Source organism: Helianthus annuus, chromosome 5 (assembly GCF_002127325.2).
Source record: "Helianthus annuus cultivar XRQ/B chromosome 5, HanXRQr2.0-SUNRISE, whole genome shotgun sequence".
Classification (NCBI taxonomy): Eukaryota; Viridiplantae; Streptophyta; class Magnoliopsida; order Asterales; family Asteraceae; genus Helianthus; species Helianthus annuus.
Window position 1 is genome coordinate 139708359 of NC_035437.2, and position 20147 is coordinate 139728505.

Genomic DNA, 20147 nt, shown 5'->3' on the forward strand with positions numbered 1-20147 from the left:
TGTTTTACAAAGGTAGCTTTTAATAAAAACAATATTTCATACGTTGATTTAATTAATAAAATAAGCCACTTCTTGAAGTCCTTCAGTGTTGGATCCAATTCTTACTCCAATCTACTGTAATTACCTGAAATGTGTTTTAAAAAGGTTTTGTCAGTGGGAAATACTGAGTGAGTTCATTCAGGTTTATACAAAAACATATTTGTTATAATTTACAGTATTAAGGGGAATTACAATGTTTCTGATATCAAACCAACTACCCACAGTATTTGTCACTCGACTATCCATTGGCTATCTCGTTGTCCAAGTGGTGTCTGTGACTGTGGTCAGATCACCCCTTGGCTAACTCGTTGTCCAAGTCTGACGGGAAATAAGTAATGTATACAAAACCCCACATACCGGCTGTAACTTGGTGATTACATAGACTTAATAACTGTAACTATAACTTTGAAAATAATTTGGAGTTTTGTAAAACAGTTGATAAAAAGAGAATGACTCACATTGCAGATTTACGAGCAGAGTATAAGCTTTACTGATTTGCCTGTGATTAACCTAATTTTAAATAAAATGCACACACACAAACGGGTTGGTAACTAATTCAGCAGTTACGTCAATTCACGAGATTAAACCCTCACAACTATTATCAAGTGCGATACTTAACAATCCAATGGATTCACAACGAATGACAGAGCATAGTCCGAATTCGAACAGCACTCAAACATTCAAGTCGAAATCACAATGAATAACAAAGTATAAGCTCAATTTGAGCAGCACTCGGACAATCGTTGGATAGTTATAGTCGATCGGACGTTGAATCGTAATAGCGATCGAGTTATTATCCTGATTGCGGCAGCACCTCGTGATCGTGTGTGTTTAATTGTGATATAACAGCCTTAACTCGACGTACACAGAAGCTATTTACGTCGTTTCAACTCCTCTGTGCAAGTCCCAAGGTCGGCTATTTATAGTAATTTTAGGGTCTCCCTTACGGACCGTATGCCTGACCCCCTTACGGTCCGTAAGCTAAGCAGTCTAATTCATAGGCTGCCTAGACTCGGGACTAGCCTTGGTGATTTAAAAATCCAGCCAATCAGAACATAGCAACAAAACTTTTAGATAATTATCAACTAGGGTTTGCCCCCCCTCGAGTTTTAGGGGCCCTGATCCGGATTCCGATTATTCTGAAAATTTTAGGGTTAGTGCAGAATTACTTGGGTGTCTCAATTAGGGTTTTCTTATTGACTAATTATCGTCCTAATTATTGATTTTAGTGACAGTTGTTACATCCTCCCCACCTTAAGAAAAATCTCGTCCTCGAGATTTACTTAAATAAATGAAGGTACTTTCGCTTCATCTTTGATTCCAGTTCCCAAGTATACTCTGGTCCTCTCTTGGATTCCCATTTGACTTTTACTAGCACTAGTCGTTTGCGTTTGAGAAACTTAATCTTTCAATCTTCTATTTGTAGGGTTTCTCTAATGAATTTCAGCTTTTCATTTACCTCTATATCTTGAAGAGGTACTACCAGGGATTCGTCTGATAGACATTTCTTGAGATTGGATACATGAAACACATCATGTACTCCAGATAATTCTTCTGGTAGTTGTAAACGATAAGCTACTGGTCCTATTCGTTGGATCACGGGGAATGGTCCAACATATCTGGGACTCAGTTTTCCTATCTTACCAAATCGTACTACTCCTTTCCAAGGAGATACTTTTAATAGTACTTTGTCTCTGACTTGGAATTCTAACGGCTTGCGGCGATTGTCTGCATAGCTCTTCTGACGATCTCTAGCAGTCTTCAGTCTTTCCTTGATTTGTGATATCTTGTCAGTAGTTTCATGCACAATCTCTGGACCTGATAATTGACTTTCTCCTATTTCTGCCCAACATACGGGAGTTCTGCACTTGCGTCCATACAGTGCTTCAAATGGAGCAGCTTCGATGCTCGAATGATAACTATTGTTATAGGAAAATTCAATTAATGGTAAATGGCTATCCCAATTACCACCAAAGTCAATTACACATGCTCGGAGTATGTCTTCCATTGTTTGTATTGTCCTTTCACTTTGTCCGTTAGTTTGAGGATGATATGCAGTACTTAAATTAAGTCGAGTTCCCATTGCCTCTTGGAAACTTGTCCAGAAACGGGAAGTGAAACGACTATCTCTATCCGATACAATGGAGAGTGGGACTCCATGTAAGGATACTACTTCATCTACATACAACTTGGCTAACCTTTCCACGCTAAAGGTTTCCTTCATTGGTAAAAAAATGAGCTGATTTGGTTAATCGATCCACAATTACCCAAATAGCATCATTACCTTTTCTAGTTTTGGGTAACTTAGTAACAAAATCCATTGTTAGGAGTTCCTATTTCCATATAGGCATTTCTAATTGTTGGAGTAATCCTGAAGGTTTCTGGGGTTCGGCTTTAACTTGTGAAAAGGTTAAACACTTAGATACATAACTAGCTATATCCTTTTTCATAGCTATCCACCAGAAATTATTTTCTTAAATCTTGGTACATCTTATTGTTTCCTGGATGTACAGTATACCTAGATTTATGGGCTTCTTCTAAAATCTTATTTCTTACTTCTTCCTGCTTAGGTACCCAAATTCGTTTCTTGTGGAATCTCCAAATTCCATCCTCTCCTTGTTCTAGTTCCTTTAGGTAACCTTTCATTCCTTCGGCATCGTCTTTGATTGTCGTTTCCTGAATTTTCTTCAATTGTTCCATTAAATCTAATTGTAGGTTTAACCTAAGAGCACGGACTCGTTTTTTTTTTTTTGCTTTTCATGATACTTACGACTTAAGGCATCTGCTACTACGTTCGCTTTCCCTTCGTGATATTGAATATCACAGTCGTAATCACTTAGGATTTCCATCCACCTTCTTTGCCTCATGTTTAACTCTTTTTGCCTAAATATATACCTTAAACTTTTATGATCTGTATAGATAGTAAACTTTCTTTCGTACAGATAATGTCTCCAAATCTTAAGGGCAAAAATTATGGCTCCTAACTCTAGGTCATGAGTTGTATAATTTTCTTCGTGCTTTTTCAACTGCCTAGAGGCATACGCAATTACCTTTTTGCGTTGCATCAACACACATCCATATCCTAATTTTGAAGCATCACAGTATATTTTAAAATCTTTGGTTCCTTCGGGTAAAGCTAAGATTGGAGCGTTCGTCAATTTATGCTTTAGAATCCTAAAAGCTTCCTCTTATCTGGGTCCCCATTCAAACTTAACTGCTTTACAGGTTAGCTTAATCAAAGGTACAGCTATCTTAGAGAAGTTTTTTAATAAATCGTCTATAGTATCCAGCTAATCCTAGAAAACTTCTAACTTCTGTAGCCGTTCGTGGAACCTTCCAGTTAGTAATTGCTTCTATTTTAGCAGGATCTACGTGAATTCCTTCGTGATTCACCATATGACCTAAAAATTGTACTTCCTGCGGCCAGAATTCACACTTCGAGAATTTGGCATAGAGCTTTTCCTTTCTTAACAAAGTTAAGAGTGCATGCAGGTGTTCACCATGTTCTTCCTGACTTTTAGAATAAATTAGTATGTCGTCAATGAACACGATTACAAATTTCTCCAAGTATGGTTTACAGATGTCCATAAATGCGGCTGGAGCATTTGTTAATCCGAAGGGCATGACTGTAAACTCATAATGGCCATACCTAGTTCTGAAAGCAGTTTTAGGTATGTCCTCCTTTTGTACTTTCAACTGGTGGTATCCGGATCTTTAAGTCTATTTTAGAAAAATACCTAGCTCCTTGTAATTGATCAAAAAGATCATCAATCCTAAGTAATGGGTATTGATTCTTGATTGTAACCTTATTCAATTCCCTATAATCGATACATATTGACGGGTGGTCCGTTGGACAACCCTTAATCATGTTAAAGGACGAAATAATCCTTCACTTAATCGTGTAATTATCTTGAATTAGATAACTACCGTTGCTTATGTTTCAGGTGCGGTTCAGGAGTTAAAAGATGGATTAAATGCAGCTTTGGAGAGTTTGGAGATGAACGGGTCGAGCATGGAACAAGAGACGAAACAAAGAAGACATATCAGCTCACCACCGTAAATTACGGTCCTACCGTAATTTACGGTGGACCTGGATTTCATCTGGAGCTCACCGTAAATCAGTTTCAAATCACCGTAAAACTTTTATGTTCACCGTAAATTACGGTGATACCGTAATTTACGGTGGAGCCCGACGGGAAAAGTGTAACTGCCACTTTTATTAGTTTTGATGGGGTCTTTTCATCATTCCTCATCATTGGACGGTTTTGGAACTCACTAGGGGCGAATTTGGTTGTGCTTGCTTGGTTTTGAACAATTTCTAACATTCGGTTTGTGTTTATGATTCCTATGAACATTAGATTTGTTGGTATGATGATTCACCAAACTATGTCCGGCTAAACTTTTCGGTGATCATCTTAGGTGAAGGTTTCTTTTGAACTTTTGTGTTTTTATTTCTGAATTTCTAGAATGATAACTTGCATTGCTTGAATATCATGGTGTATGTTTGATTGCTTGTAACTTGTTAATCGATATTGCAATTTCTAGTCTTAATCGTACGTTCTTGGTGCCGTTGGCAATCGAGATATCACGGGAAGGGTTAGGGTTGGTTATTGATTAATTGGTCATCGGGAAACAACCTCGCGTTTATTTAATCCGAGTACTTTCTTCCCTTTTATCACTTCAATTATCTATACACGAGTTATGTCTATGTAACTCTTTCTAGTTGGAATTACACACAATTGTTTAAAGAAACTGAAACCTAAGATGGTCATTGTTCTCTCCTAATCTGTTTTATAACCAACATTTGATTTGAAATTAGTTTTTAATTTAGTTTTCTAAAACAACAATCCAAACTCTTGAATTTTAAATTCTGAAATTTTAGTTTAATAGTAGTTTAAGTACAAAGCTATACAACCGATATACCTTCCACATACTCCCTGAGTTCGATACCCTCTTACCACTATCTATAGTTGTTTTGGGGATTAAATTTGCGTGACCACGACATCACGTCAAATTTTGGCGCCGTTGCAGGGGAGTAGTGCGCAACGTGTGTCAGTTTATTAGTTTTGTTTTGTTATTTTCGGGTTTACGCTGGTTGTGTTTTAGTGTGCAGGTACTTCAGGTGTATGCATACTAGGGGCTCTCACAGGTCATCACCGCTATCGTTTGATCCGGAAATTGAAAGAATGCTAAGACAAAACATAGTTTTAGTACGAGAAAACAAGATCATTGGTTCACCCGCTTCACCCGTCACACCGAGAAACATCATGGCTGATTCACAAATTCCACCTACAACGGGTCAAACGACCTCATCCTTTATACCTACTTCCACCCAACCATCACCAAACACCACATTACCTAATACCACCGCCGAATTCACACCATCCAATGTCACCCAACCCATCCACCACAATCCCACCATTATCCCACTTCTTTCCCCCAACTACGGGTCAATCATCATCCACTTTCACAATTGCACCAAATTCAACTATTGTGCATACTACTTCATCTTTTAGACCACAACAACAACAATCGGGTTTTCAGTATTCGACCCTTCCATTTGGGCAAACTTCGGGAATCCAAGGAGATGGTTATGATGAAGGGTTTGAAGAATTTGAGGGTTACGATGAGGATGGATATTTATATGGAGGTTATGGTGATCAAGGGGAGTTTGGGTATGTGCAAAGTCAATCTCAAGGGATGACAAGTGTTGGTGGGATGCCACAACAACAACTCATACCACAACACATTCGGCCAAGACCACAAGGGCCACCAATGAAACAACCTATCCCATTGCAACAAGTCCGGCCACAACATGTACAACAACAATTCCAAAGGCCACCTCAACGCCCACCGATGCGACAACAACAGTTTCAACAACCAATCGCACCACAAGGGCAAGTACCAAGGCCAAATGTTCCTATTATTCCAAGAGGTAGGTATGGTGTACCAAGGAGACACCTTAGAGAAAATGTGAGGGGCATCGAAGCACATTTTCGGCCGGTAATCACTCAAAACCCTTCACCGGTAGTCATTCCTCATAATGATCAAGGGCGAACATTTGAAGTAAGAACCAACTCTTTGCAAAGTTTACCAAAGTACAAGGGGTTGGCAACAGAGGAGCCTTACTTTTATTTAGAGGCTTATGACTCGATTTGCAACACTCTTGGGAGTCAAGGGTTTTCAGGCGACGATATCAAATTGGTATTATTCCAATTTTCTTTGGAAGATAAGGCGAAGAAATGGTTTTACACGTTACCTTCGGCATCCATATATACATGGGGGGAGATGCAACAAACTTTCTTGGATGAGTTTTACACCGCCCAAAAGACCAACGATGCAAGAAAGGGGTTGAGAAGCTTCCAACAACAACATGGTGAGATGTTTCACGAGGCATTCGAGCGTTTCAATATGATGATTAAAAATTGCCCTCACCATGGAATTGAATTGTGGGAGTTGATGAATGCCTTCCACGAGGGGTTGAGTGCCGAAGATGCACGTGATTTGATGTCTATTACCAGTGGGACTTTTGGAACAAATTATGAGAACGATGATTGGGAGTTCTTGGAAAGCATGGCAACTACATCAAAGAGGAAAGCTCAAGCTTCAAGAAGAGCCCGACCAACCACTACCCGACCTCAAGTGCACGCCATAGATGATGGTAATGTTCAAACCACTAACCAAATTTATGATGTTTGTGCTTTGTGTAATGAAATAGGTCATGCGGCTGAAAATTGCCAAGGGATGTTGGAAGGGCAATACGAGGAGGTCCATGCGGTTCAAGGTCAAGGTCAAGGAGGAGGTGGTAGGAGTTACAACAACATGAACTCTAATACCTACCACCCCGGGTTGAGAAACCACCCGAATTTTAGATATGGGAACCCTTCAAATCAAGCAAACCCGAATTTTCAAGGTAGCCAAGGTAACTTTGGTTCACGCCAATCTTACAATAACCAAGGTGGGTACCGAGGCGGAAATAACCAAGGATATCAAAAACAATATCAAACGGGTCAAGAACAAGGGGGTCTTTGAGTGGAAATGAGATGATGGAGATGCTAAAGAGCATGCAAATGGAGATGCAAAAACGGAACCAACTTGATGAAGTGCGAATGCAAAAGGATGAGGTTCGTGACAAAAGCATTCAATCACTAACAACCCAAATGGGTCAATTAGCAACCGATGTGGCGGAGTTGAAGAAAGGCAAGGGTCAACTTCCAAGCGATACTAAGGTAAACCCTTCGCATGGTTCGTCACGAGGTAATGTTAATATTAATCATGTTAGTGTTTTGAGGAGTGGAAAAGAATTTAAAGCCAATTTGTCACTCGAATTGGTTGAGGGGGTAGTTGAGGATGTTACGGGTAATGAAAGTGATGATGAAATTTCACCGGTTAAACCAAAAGAAATGATTGTTAAAAAACCGGGTTTGGGTGAAAACGAGAAGAATGAAAAAGTTGAGGGTGAACCAAGTCAAGTCCCGTTTCCATCGGCCCTACTTGACCCGGGAAAGAAAAATTTTATTGTGTCGAGAGGTCCTCAAAAAGAGGAGATGTGGGACATGTTTAAACAAGTGAAAATAAATCTCCCACTTCTCGACGCAATAAAACAAGTCCCCGCTTATGCAAAATTCTTAAAAGAATTATGTACACAAAAAAGGCAAAACAAAAAGAAAGTGCCTAAGCGGGTGGATTTAACCGGGCAAGTGAGTGCGGTTTTAAATGGGGAGCTTCCTCCTAAGCTCCAAGATCCAGGCACGCCATTGATTAATATACAAGTTGGAAATTTTCAAATGGCTAAGGCGTTGCTAGATCTTGGAGCCGGAGTTAGTATTTTACCGGGGGGCTTATATAATCAATATGACTTTGGTCCGTTAGCAAGGGTGGAGACAACGGTTGTTTTAGCCGATTTGTCTCATAAGTTACCTCGGGGTATGGTTCAAAATGTAATTGTGAAAATTGATGAGTTTTATTACCCGATTGACTTTTTAGTCTTGGATTACTCATCGGCGGACCCTAAGCAACAACAAAATATAATTTTGGGTCGGCCGTTTTTAAGCACCGCACATGCTATTATTGATTTTAGATTTGGTACAGTTGATATGGCTTTTGGAAATAGAAAAATGCGTTTGAATGTTTTTACTAACAATTCTAATGCTAATGGTGTTGATGAGTGTTTCATGGCAGATATAGTTGACGGATGCAACCCGCATGAGTATGAGGAGGATGGTTTGGATATTTGCCTGTGTGATTTTTCTGAACAGGTACATGCTTATGCACTCCGGGTTGAAGAGGAAGCGCAAGATGCGATGGCGTTGAAAGAAGGTCGACCACCATGGACCCACCAGTTTGAAGGTCTACCGGTGGAGATTGATTCGGGTACAAAACCATCATTGGAGGAACCGCCAAAGTTGGAGCTCAAAGACTTGCCTAGCCACTTGAAGTATGTGTTTTTAGGGGATAATGACACCTTACCGGTCATTATTGCCTCTAATTTGGAGTTGGTACAAGAGCAAGCGTTGATGGAGGTCTTAAAAGAGAACAAGGGAGCTATTGGATGGACGATTGCCGACCTCAAAGGAATTAGTCCATCCATTGTCATGCATAAAATCATTACCACTGAAGATGCAAAGCCGACACGAGAGGCTCAAAGGCGATTGAATCCGAACCTACGGGAGGTAGTTAAAAAGGAGGTAATTAAATGGTTGGATGCGGGAATTATTTATCCAATTTCGGATAGTGCTTGGGTGAGTCCCACCCAAGTTGTGCCTAGGAAGGCCGACATTCAAGTAGTCAAGGATGAAAGTGGTGAACAAATTGCCACCCGACCGGTTACCGGGTGGCGTGTATGTATTGACTACCGAAAATTGAATGCCGCCACTTCTAAGGATCATTTCCCGCTACCATTCATTGATCAAATTATTGAAAAACTGTCGGGTAAAAAATACTACTGTTTTTTGGATGGGTATTCGGGTTACAACCAAATCGCCATACACCCGGATGACCAACACAAGACCACCTTCACTTGTCCATATGGCACCTTCGCCTTTCGGCGAATGCCATTTGGCTTGTGCAATGCTCCGGCAACTTTCCAACGATGTATGATGAGTATATTCTCGGACATGGTTGGAGAGTCGCTCGAAGTATTTATGGATGACTTCTCCATTTTTGGCACTACTTTTGATGCTTGCCTCAACGAATTACAAAAGGTTTTAAAAAGGTGCGTTGAGAAAAATCTAGTGCTAAGTTGGGAGAAAAGTCATTTCATGGTGCAAGAGGGCATTGTGTTGGGTCATGTGATTTCTGAAAGGGGGATGGAGGTGGATAAGGCAAAAATACGGGTAATATCATCTTTGCCACCTCCTAAAAATGTTAAGGGTGTAAGGTCATTCTTGGGACACGCGGGTTTTTATAGACGGTTCATTAAGGGTTTTAGTGTTATCACCAAACCTTTATGCAACTTGTTATTAAAAGATGTCCCATTTGATTTTACTAACGAATGTATGCAAGCTTTCACTGTTTTGAAGGAACACTTGGTCAAAGCTCCTATCTTGCAACCACCAGATTGGTCAAAGCCGTTCGAGATAATGTGTGATGCGAGCGACACCACTATTGGTGCAGTTTTGGGTCAACGGGTTGACAAGAAACCGGTGGTTATTTACTATGCAAGCAAAACTTTATCCGAAGCGCAACTTAACTACACCACAACCGAGAAGGAATTACTAGCGGTGGTGTATGCTTTGGATAAGTTTCGCTCGTATATTTGGGGGAGCAAAGTAGTGGTTTATTCGGATCATAGTGCGGTCCGGTACTTGATGGAGAAAAAAGACGCGAAGCCTCGTTTGATTCGGTGGGTCTTATTATTACAAGAGTTCGATCTAGAAATCCGAGATAAAAAAGGAAGTGAGAATGTAGTAGCGGATCACTTGTCTCGGATTCCGGTGGAAGGGACCGATGATGTGAGTGAAATTAATGAAAGTTTTCCCGACGAGCAACTTTTAGCCGTTTCCACTTTCGTTGCACCGTGGTATGCTCATTATGTCAATTACTTAGCCACGGGTGCCATTCCAAGTCATTGGACCAAAAAGCGTCGACAACAATTCATGGTTCAAGTGAAGCAATACATTTGGGATGAACCGGATCACTTCAAGATTGGACCGGATCAAGTTACGAAGGTGTGTGCCCGAAACGGAAGTGTTGGAAATTTTGACCCATGCCCATTCGTCTGCTTGTGGGGGTCATTTTAGTGGGCACAAAACAGGCTATCGGGTTCTTTCATGTGGGTTTTATTGGCCCACCATTTTCAAGGATGCAATTGAATTCGCCAGAAATTGTATAAATTGCCAAAAAATGGGTAGTATATCGAAGAGGGATGAGATGCCGTTACAACCGATCTTGGTTGTTGAGATATTTGATGTATGGGGTATAGATTTTATGGGTCCCTTCCCGAATTCGAATGGCTTCTTATACATTTTGGTAGCGGTGGATTATGTCTCGAAGTGGATTGAGGCTATTGCAACACGAACGAACGACCATTCGGTTGTTTGTAAATTTGTTCAATCCAACATCTTTTCTCGCTTTGGAATCCCGCGGGTTATTATAAGTGATGGTGGTTCGCATTTCAAGAACTTCAATTTCGAGAAATTATTGAAAAGGTATAGCGTGAATCACCGAGTTGCCACACCTTACCATCCGCAAACAAGTGGACAAGTCGAAGTGTCCAACCGTCAAATCAAAGAGATTCTCATGAAGACGGTAAGAACGGATAGAAAGGATTGGTCGAGCAAGTTAGACGATGCATTGTGGGCATACCGAACGGCCTACAAGACTCCTATTGGCACAACACCTTACCGGATGGTGTATGGTAAGGGTTGTCACTTGCCAATGGAGTTGGCGCATAGAGCACATTGGGCGATCAAGACGGTCAACGCGGATTATGTTGAGGCGGGTAAGTTAAGAATGTTGCAATTGAGCGAGATAGAAGAGATTCGAGATGAGGCGTATGAATGTGCATCGGCCTATAAAGATAAACTCAAGAAAGTGCATGATGCGAAATTGAGAAAGAAAACATTCGAAGTGGGGCAAAAAGTTTGGTTGTATAACTCAAGGTTGAAGATGTTCACGGGCAAGCTTAAAAGCAAATGGATGGGTCCGTATGTCATTCGGAGAGTTGGGAGATTTGGTGATGTAGACATCCAAGACGAGCAAACATTGAAACAACAAACGGTGAACGGTCACCGCTTGAAGCCGTACTTGGAGGGGAATGACATCAACAACTTGGAGCTGGACGAAGCGGGTTACATCTTGCGCCCGGTCGATGAGGAACAACCATGAGAGGCCCAGGTTTGGTAGTGTACATAGTAGTATTTTGTTTTGTTTTGTTTTGTATAATTTGCACAATTGTCATAGTTCCTCGAAATCCGTGTTTGAAACAAGTGTGGGGATGTTCGGGTCACGAATTACTCTAACATTGTGTTGAGGACAACACGGGATTTTTGAGGGGGTAGGGTAATTTTTACAAGTTTTTGAAAAAATTAAAAAACATAAAAAAATCGAAAAAAATTGAAAATCATAAAAAATGATACCTTAAAACAGCATTTTACATGAATCAGGATCGCCCAGTATCCACCGTAATTTACGGTTCTACCGTAATTTACGGTGGAAAGGATATGTTGTTGGTCTTTACGGTAAAACTCTACTGATTTACGGTAAAATTTCATGTTCAGTTTTCACCGTAAATTACGGTCATACCGTAATTTACGGTGAGTTATGAAAATTATTGAGTTTTACGGTATAGGTCTCCTGTTTTACGGTGAAGATTGGTGATTCAGGTCTCACCGTAAATTACGGTGAGACCGTAATTTACGGTGCGAAGAAAATTCATGTCCGTCGTTTGGGGTTCCGGTTTATACATAGAAAAAAAATAATAATAAAATGCAAAACCACGTGAGTATACCCTGGCCACATAATCTATTCTTCATTTATCACTATTATCTTTCAAGACCCACCACAAGAACTTCTTCTTCTTCCCCAAACCTTCAATCCTCCATAACTTCTTCAATCCTTGTCCAAACTAAGTGAAATCGGAGTCTATCTTGACTAATTTTTCACGTAGTTTCTGATTTTGACAAGAGATTTAGGAGAAAACACTGTTTTTGGGTCCGAATCCCAAACCCTAGTTCGAAAAATTTGGGGGTTTTTGGAGCTTTTGTTTCACAAGCACTTTAGCATCTTCAAGCAAAGGTATGAAAGCTTATTTGTTGTATTTTGATGCTACATTGTGAAAAGTAAGGTTATTTAGGTGTTTGCTCATACCCACTTGCTTGTTCTTAGATATGATTATGAAATGGGTTATTTGAACATGGATATGGTTGTAGATGTAGGAGTTGTGGTTAAAGTAGTGAACTTTTGGGGATTTCTACATTGTAGAGACACCATGCCCGATTTTTGAAAAATTTTTTGAGATACTTTTGGTTCACTAACATCTACAACCATGATAACAAGCAAGTGTGGGGATGTTTTGGAAAAGAGGGTTTAATTTTGTGTTTGCTTTTGTTGATTGTCTAATGTGTGCAGGAAATGGCTAAGACGAAAGAACAAGCGGGATCGAGTTCATCGTCATCAAAAGGCAAAGGCAAACAAAAGGAACAACCAAGGAAAAGGCAATATATGGGTCGGGTTAGTGAAAGCGAAAGTGAAGGCGAAGAAGAAATGGAGTTAGATCCGAGTGATAAGCCGGTGTGGAACTCGGGTTCTTTGGATGATCAACCCGAGGAGTGGCAACCGACACTTTACCACGACTGCATGAATAAGCTTAAGAACAAGGCAGCCGCTTTCATTTGTGAATGAGAAGTTAATGAGGCTCAGTTTGGCCAGTTCGGGGTGTTTGCTAAATTTAGCGCTCTAGGTTGGGAAGGGGCGCTTAAATGCTTCGATAAGGACAAGAGTAACCTGTTCATGACGGAGATACAAGAATGGATGGCAACCTTGAAATGTTACAATTTTAACAAGCCGTCACAGATGAAATTGATTGGAGAGGTACACGGGGTACCGGTGGAGATGTCATTTGACACACTGAAGAAGCTTGGGAAGTATGACAGTCTTCCGGCTCGTGAGTACATGGTTCCCACACTCGATGACCTCTTGCTTAAACCGGAAAAACACGTTCGATGGAATGATATGTTGGCAGCATTGTTTTTACCCGGTAGATACAGTGGTATTTTATACCGGAAGAATTTGAAGATAGAAGCTAAATTGTTGCATACAATCTGTCTTCTCAATGTCATTCCAAGAAGGGGAGACAAAGAACAGGTGAGGTTTCCGGAGGTACCCGTTCTTTATTCGTTAATGCATGGGGCTCCACGTTTCCCGATACGTTATCTTATCATGAACCACTTATGGATCTGCCAGAATAAGTATGGAAGAGACATCGTCCCGTATTGTCGAATAATTACGGGATTGATGAAACAACAGAAGGCGATAACATCTGAAGATCGGGGAGCAACAAAAAGGCACCAGCCTTTTACGTTGGATAAGTTGGGGAATGTTTGGACGTATACTCAATTAGAGCGTTATCATAAGTTGAAGTCTGAAGGTCAAAGGTGGAGGGCATTAAAGTTGGGTGCACGAGATTTGTTACCGGGAGAGCCGGACGAGCCAGAAAGCGATGCAGAAGCAGTTCCGAGTGGAGATGAGGACTATGCGGACGAGCCGCATGGTGGTGAAAATGTTGGTCAAGGGGGTTATGGTGGAGGTCACGGTGGTATGTTTTACGACTATGCGCAACAAACTTATGAGCCGGGTTGGGCCTATCATGGTACAATGCAAGAAGTGATTGAAAGTCAACGTCCTCCGGCATCTATTTTTGATACATGGTCGGGGTCGGAGAGGACGTTGTACGATCAAAACACGAGGAATAGTGCAAGTATAGAGCGGTCGTTAAAACATAGCTTTGATCGCCATGAGTCGTGGAACCGCACATTGGTGTATTCCCGAGAGGTGGAAACTAATAATAGATATCATGACGATCAAGCGAGGAGGATGCATGCAGATTGGCATGCCGGAAGGCCGGTTGTTGAGGATCCACAACATGTGGATTATGCCTCATTACCGCCTTATGACGGTAGTGTCTCATATCCTACTCCACCACTTCACCATTCTCAATGGCTTGACCCGAGGCAGCAAGAGGGAGCCCAACAACAAGGAGGGAGTAGCAGCGGCGCGTTTGATTCGGAGAATGGAATGACATGATGTCATCCATTTTTGGACCTCCAGGACCGCGCTACTATTAGTCAGGTGGTGTTCTCTCTTTTGTATAATTTGTGCATAGTTTTAGTTTTATTTTGTTTATGGTTGGGCGGTTGGGTGGTGTATGATTGTGTCGTTTGTTGGGTTGGTGCTTGTTGGTGGTGTTGTGTGTTAAAAAGAAGAAAAGCATAAAAAAAATATAAAATGAAAAAAATACAAAAATAAATTTGTGGTTTGAGTGGAGAAGCTTATATTGATGTTGAATGAGTTTAGTGATCAAAGCCTCCTAAAACCATACATTGGGGTCAATGTATCCCAAGTGTGGGGATGGGGGGAAATTTTAAAGATTTTGAAAAATTTTGAGTCAAGCGAAACGATGTGAAAATTTGAACACCCTAGATTAACCCCAAGTTGGTGCACCGGCAACCCTTGATATTTTTTTTTTCAGTCTTGGTGAGAGTTGTAGCCACACTTGTACATAAATAATACTTATCTTTGATGAGAGTAGGCTACGGGAGGGGGTGCATTAGAACTTGTGCTTGAATGCGATTTGAGTCCTTAGTTAGACATGAATGCAAAAAGGATAAGGGCATTTAGGTAGCCTCGTCGTTGGTGTGAGCGAGTGTGGGATTTGGGGGGTTGGACCTCATAAGTTATATATATGAGCATGGTAGTGAGAGGGGCGGGGGTTTGGACATTTAGTTGCCCATTTTGTGCCTTAAAAGCTTATCATTTGTTACCCCTAGCTACTTACTTAAAAATTTACCCAAATTTGACCCGGTCTTATAGTGTTAGTGATAGTATTAGTAGTTTTGCTAGTTTGAAGTAGATATGGTTAATGCGTTATTGTATTGTTGTTTGCAAAAAAAAAAAAATGAAAAAAAAAAGAAAAAGAAAAAGCAATGAAAAATAGAAAAAAAAAGTGATGTTAGTTATCTTGTATATAGTAGTTAAGTTTGATAGTTGTTTGTTTGTTTATTTTTGTAATAAAAGATCGGGTCAAGTTTTCGCTACTTCATATATATTCCATTTCCTACCTATACACCTAGCCGCGTTACAACCTTGAAAGTCCCTTTGATTTGCATTTATGTTTGACACATTTTAGGAGAATGATCGATTTAGGTACAAGCCTATGATTGTGCAACCACCCGTTTGCCTAGTGTGTATCTAGCTTATCTTTGCTAGTTTTCACTTGTAGCCGAGAGGAGAGATTTAGAGAGGGGTGCATTGGTTGGGTGTTGAAAAGGGGTTAGTAAAAGGATTGCTTGTTTTTCTTGGTTTAATTTGATCACTTGTTTTGTAATTGATTTGATGAGTTGCTTGGGACAAGCAACGGTTAAGTGTGGGGATGTGACGGGTGGTCCGTTGGACAACCCTTAATCATGTTAAAGGACGAAATAATCCTTCACTTAATCGTGTAATTATCTTGAATTAGATAACTACCGTTGCTTATGTTTCAGGTGCGGTTCAGGAGTTAAAAGATGGATTAAATGCAGCTTTGGAGAGTTTGGAGATGAACGGGTCGAGCATGGAACAAGAGACGAAACAAAGAAGACATATCAGCTCACCACCGTAAATTACGGTCCTATCGTAATTTACGGTGGACCTGGATTTCATCTGGAGCTCACCGTAAATCAGTTTCAAATCACCGTAAAACTTTTATGTTCACCGTAAATTACGGTGATACCGTAATTTACGGTGGAGCCTGACGGGAAAAGTGTAACTGCCACTTTTATTAGTTTTGATGGGGTCTTTTCATCATTCCTCATCATTGGACGGTTTTGGAACTCACTAGGGGCGAATTTGGCTGTGCTTGCTTGGTTTTGAACAATTTCTAACATTCGGTTTGTGTTTATGATTCCTATGAACATTAGATTTGTTGGTATGATGATTCACCAAACTATGTCCGGCTAAACTTTTCGGTGATCATCTTAGGTGAAGGTTTCTTTTGAACTTTTGTGTGTTTATTTCTGAATTTCTAGAATGATAACTTGCATTGCTTGAATATCATGGTGTATGTTTGATTGCTTGTAACTTGTTAATCGATATTGCAATTTCTAGTCTTAATCGTACGTTCTTGGTGCCGTTGGCAATCGAGATATCACGGGAAGGGTTAGGGTCGGTTATTGATTAATTGGTCATCGGGAAACAACCTCGCGTTTATTTAATCCGAGTACTTTGTTCGCTTTTATCACTTCAATTATCTATACACGAGTTATGTCTATGTAACTCTTTCTAGTTGGAATTACACACAATTGTTTAAAGAAACTGAAACCTAAGATGGTCATTGTTCTCTCTTAATCTGTTTTACAACCAACATTTGATTTGAAATTAGTTTTTAATTTAGTTTTCTAAAACAACAATCCAAACTCTTGAATTTTAAATTCTGAAATTTTAGTTTAATAGTAGTTTAAGTACAAAGCTATACAACCGATATACCTTCCACATACTCCCTGAGTTCGATACCCTCTTACCACTATCTATAGTTGTTTTGGGGATTAAATTTGCGTGACCACGACATCACGTCACATATTCTCATCGACCCATCTTTCTTTTTCACAAACAACACTGGTGCATCCCAAGGGGATGAACTAGGTTGTATGAATCCTTTGCTTAGTAATTCATCTAACTGCTTTTTCAATTCTTAGCATTTCAGTAGGTGCTAATCGATAAGGTTTCAGGGAAGGATGACGTACTATGATACTCATCCAACTTGAAATATTGTAAGTAAGAGAAGAAGTGCCTACAAAGTATTTATATATATATTTTTTTTATAAAATTTATTAAATAATTATGATGACTTAATTTATATATATTAAGTGGTTATTATTATGATTGGATATTGGTTAGTGCTGCCTTGTTTAAGCATAGGTGATCAGTCCATGCCTAACTAAGGCTAGGCTACTCAATATCTGTTCCTGACAATAACCAGAGTATTAAAATACTGATATATTATTACAAATAATATAAATTTAAGTGAGAGTTTATCGGAATATGAGGTGAATTTGTGTATCATTATCTGAGCATATGATTGTTTTAAGATTGCTTATATAGAATAAATGAACAAGGCAAATTTAATATAAATAATTAAATGGTTAAATCCAAGATTAGCGCAATTTTCAGATTTTTGTGAAAATGTTACCATAGGGTGATTGTGTTCAAAGAAACATTTTAGTGAAATCGGAGGCCAAAAACATGTTATAGTTCAAGAGACTCAAAGTGCTTGTTGGGATTATTTTGGATTTGAATATGAGGGCTTAAAATATAGGGAACTTTGAATTGAATACGGATTGTGAGCAATTTAACTGGGTTTGAATAAAACGAGTTGTAATAAGGAAGTTCGGACATAATTACAATAGAAACCATGGAAAATTGGGTTTTTCAAGAAATTCATTGATTTAATATTAAAGAGTCATTGCTTTGTAAAACGAAGTTTTTGATAAAACAACATTTGGAATAATGTTCTTCTATGGTCTTCATAATTTGAATGAACCATATGCATAATGAACGTGTGGATTTACCAAGAAATGTAATAGATTAAAATTTGCTACTATGAAAGAAATCCTCATGGTATAATGCTTATTAGAAGAAGTAGAAACACGAGAGTTAACTTATTATAGGCAGAAGTCAGAGTTTCAATAAAAGAAATATAAAAACTTTACTTGGGATTCCGTGTGATAACTGGTGTGACGTTTTTATGGGATGAAATAAAATAAAATAAAGAATTTACAAAGATATGTGATTCCTTTTTGCAGTGTGATTTGTGCACCGATGGTTGTGAAATTTCGTTATAATGTGCCTCAGTGAGATTTGTGTCGTTTGTTGAATCGTGTGGCAAGAGTGTTTCTTTCTAATTAGTCGTTTTTCTACTGGCGGAAATAGTATTGATGTCATCGTGCCCAATTTATAATTTCCAAAGGTCTTGCCTTGGAAGTCGTGTGTGATAAACTTCGACGTTTGTGGAGATAAAATTTAATAAGTTTCATGTGTTTTCTTGTGCACTAGCACAACTTTATTTGCGTAAATCGTATATGGTAATTCTTTTAGAATTTCTTTTACTTTTAATGATGTCTCAACTTAATGGGTTTCCATTGTTTTGTCAAACGAGCTATGAGACAATTGATCAAACGGAATAATGTTTGATATCGGAAAAGAGATTCCTGATAAAGAAATCTAGACACAGATGCTAGTGTTTTATTTCAAATTGTCAATCCTTATGGTTTCTTGAATTTCCTTATAGATATACCTATCTATATAATCACATATTTCACGCTGAAATAAACATACCATTTATCAGGTCAATGTATTAACAAAGTAATATTTCCAAAAATCCAATCAAATATCTGGTCATAATACTATTTAGGGAAATCTTGTCACTTGTTTGACATATTTTATACCCTGTCTTACCCGGTTCGCGCCGGAGAGGTAATCTTAGTATATCCGGACAAACTGGAGAGTCTGCTACTCTATACCTAGTTTTGTCGGAGAAAATATTCTATTTCCCATAAATAGTATCTTTTCAAGATTTTTAAAAGTGCCTCTTTTATTAGGGCTTTTATCCAGAATTAAGGAAATTTGTATTTCCCTAACATATCTTATTCTCGACCAAATAATATCAATAAGCAAGAAGCAATTACGGGCTATTGCCTACTAATTGTCATTTATGGAATACCAATATCCATTACATTGTATTTGTATAAGTAATTTACCTTAAAGTTTATTTAAGGCAAAATTCTTAAGTTCAAGTCTAAATATCATCCGGAGTGCTATCAGACAATATTAAGCTTCAAATTTTCCGTTTAAACTTAGGTATTATTATAACACCTAATTGCGTAAACAAGTGGCTTAGCTTATACTAAGGCATCTTCTCTTATATTCAAGTCTAACTGCTATCAGCTGTGCTACCATTTAATAGTAATCTCCTAACTCTTTTTATTTAAGCTTAAGTATTATTATCACAACACTTATAGGCTTAAAGCAGTGGCTTAGCTCTGATACCACCTTTACTGTCACGACCCCCGACCCATCCTGGCCGGAATCGGAAGCCATGAGCAGTCCAGTGGTACCGGTGATTATTTTGAAAAACATTGCAGCGGAAATTTCATCAGGACCGTGAGTTAGGAAAAATATCAGAGTTTAGAAACACCGGATTTTATTTAAGTAGATGGAATAAATTCCATGTTTTACAAAGGTAGCTTTTAATAAAAACAATATTTCTTAAGTTGATTTAATTAATAAAATAAGCCACTTCTTGAAGTCCTTCAGTGCTGGATCCAGTTCTTACTCCAATCTACTGTAATTACCTGAAATGCGTTTTAAAAAGGTTTTGTCAGCGGGAAATACTGAGTGAGTTCATTCAGGTTTATACAAAAACATATTTGTTATAATTTACAGTATTAATGGGAATTACAATGTTTCTGATATCAAACCAACTACCCACAGTATTTGTCACTCGACTATCCATTGGCTATCTCGTTGTCCAAATGGTGTTTGTGACTGTGGTCAGATCACCCCTTGGCTAACTCGTTGTCCAAGTGTGACGGGAAATAAGTAATGTATACAAAACCCCACATACCGGCTGTAACTTGGTGATTACATAGACTTAATCACTGTAACTATAACTTTGAAAATAATTTGGAGTTTTGTAAAACAGTTGATAAAAAGAGAATGACTCACATTGCAGATTTACGAGCAGAGTATAAGCTTTACTGATTTGCCTGTGATTAACCTAATTTTAAATAAAATGCACACACACAAACGGGTTAGTAACTAATTCAGCAGTTACGTCAATTCACGAGATTAAACCCTCACAACTATTATCAAGTGCGATACTTAACAATCCAATGGATTCACAACGAATGACAGAG

At 39.0% G+C, this 20147-nt stretch overlaps 1 non-coding gene across 1 annotated transcript; it reads right to left on the bottom strand.

Annotated features, from left to right (window-relative positions):
• Positions 1-6376: 6376 nt before the first annotated feature.
• On the bottom strand, positions 6377-6482 carry LOC118492729. The gene has a single exon (XR_004894731.1). It is a non-coding gene; the product is annotated as a small nucleolar RNA R71 (small nucleolar RNA).
• Positions 6483-20147: the final 13665 nt, after the last annotated feature.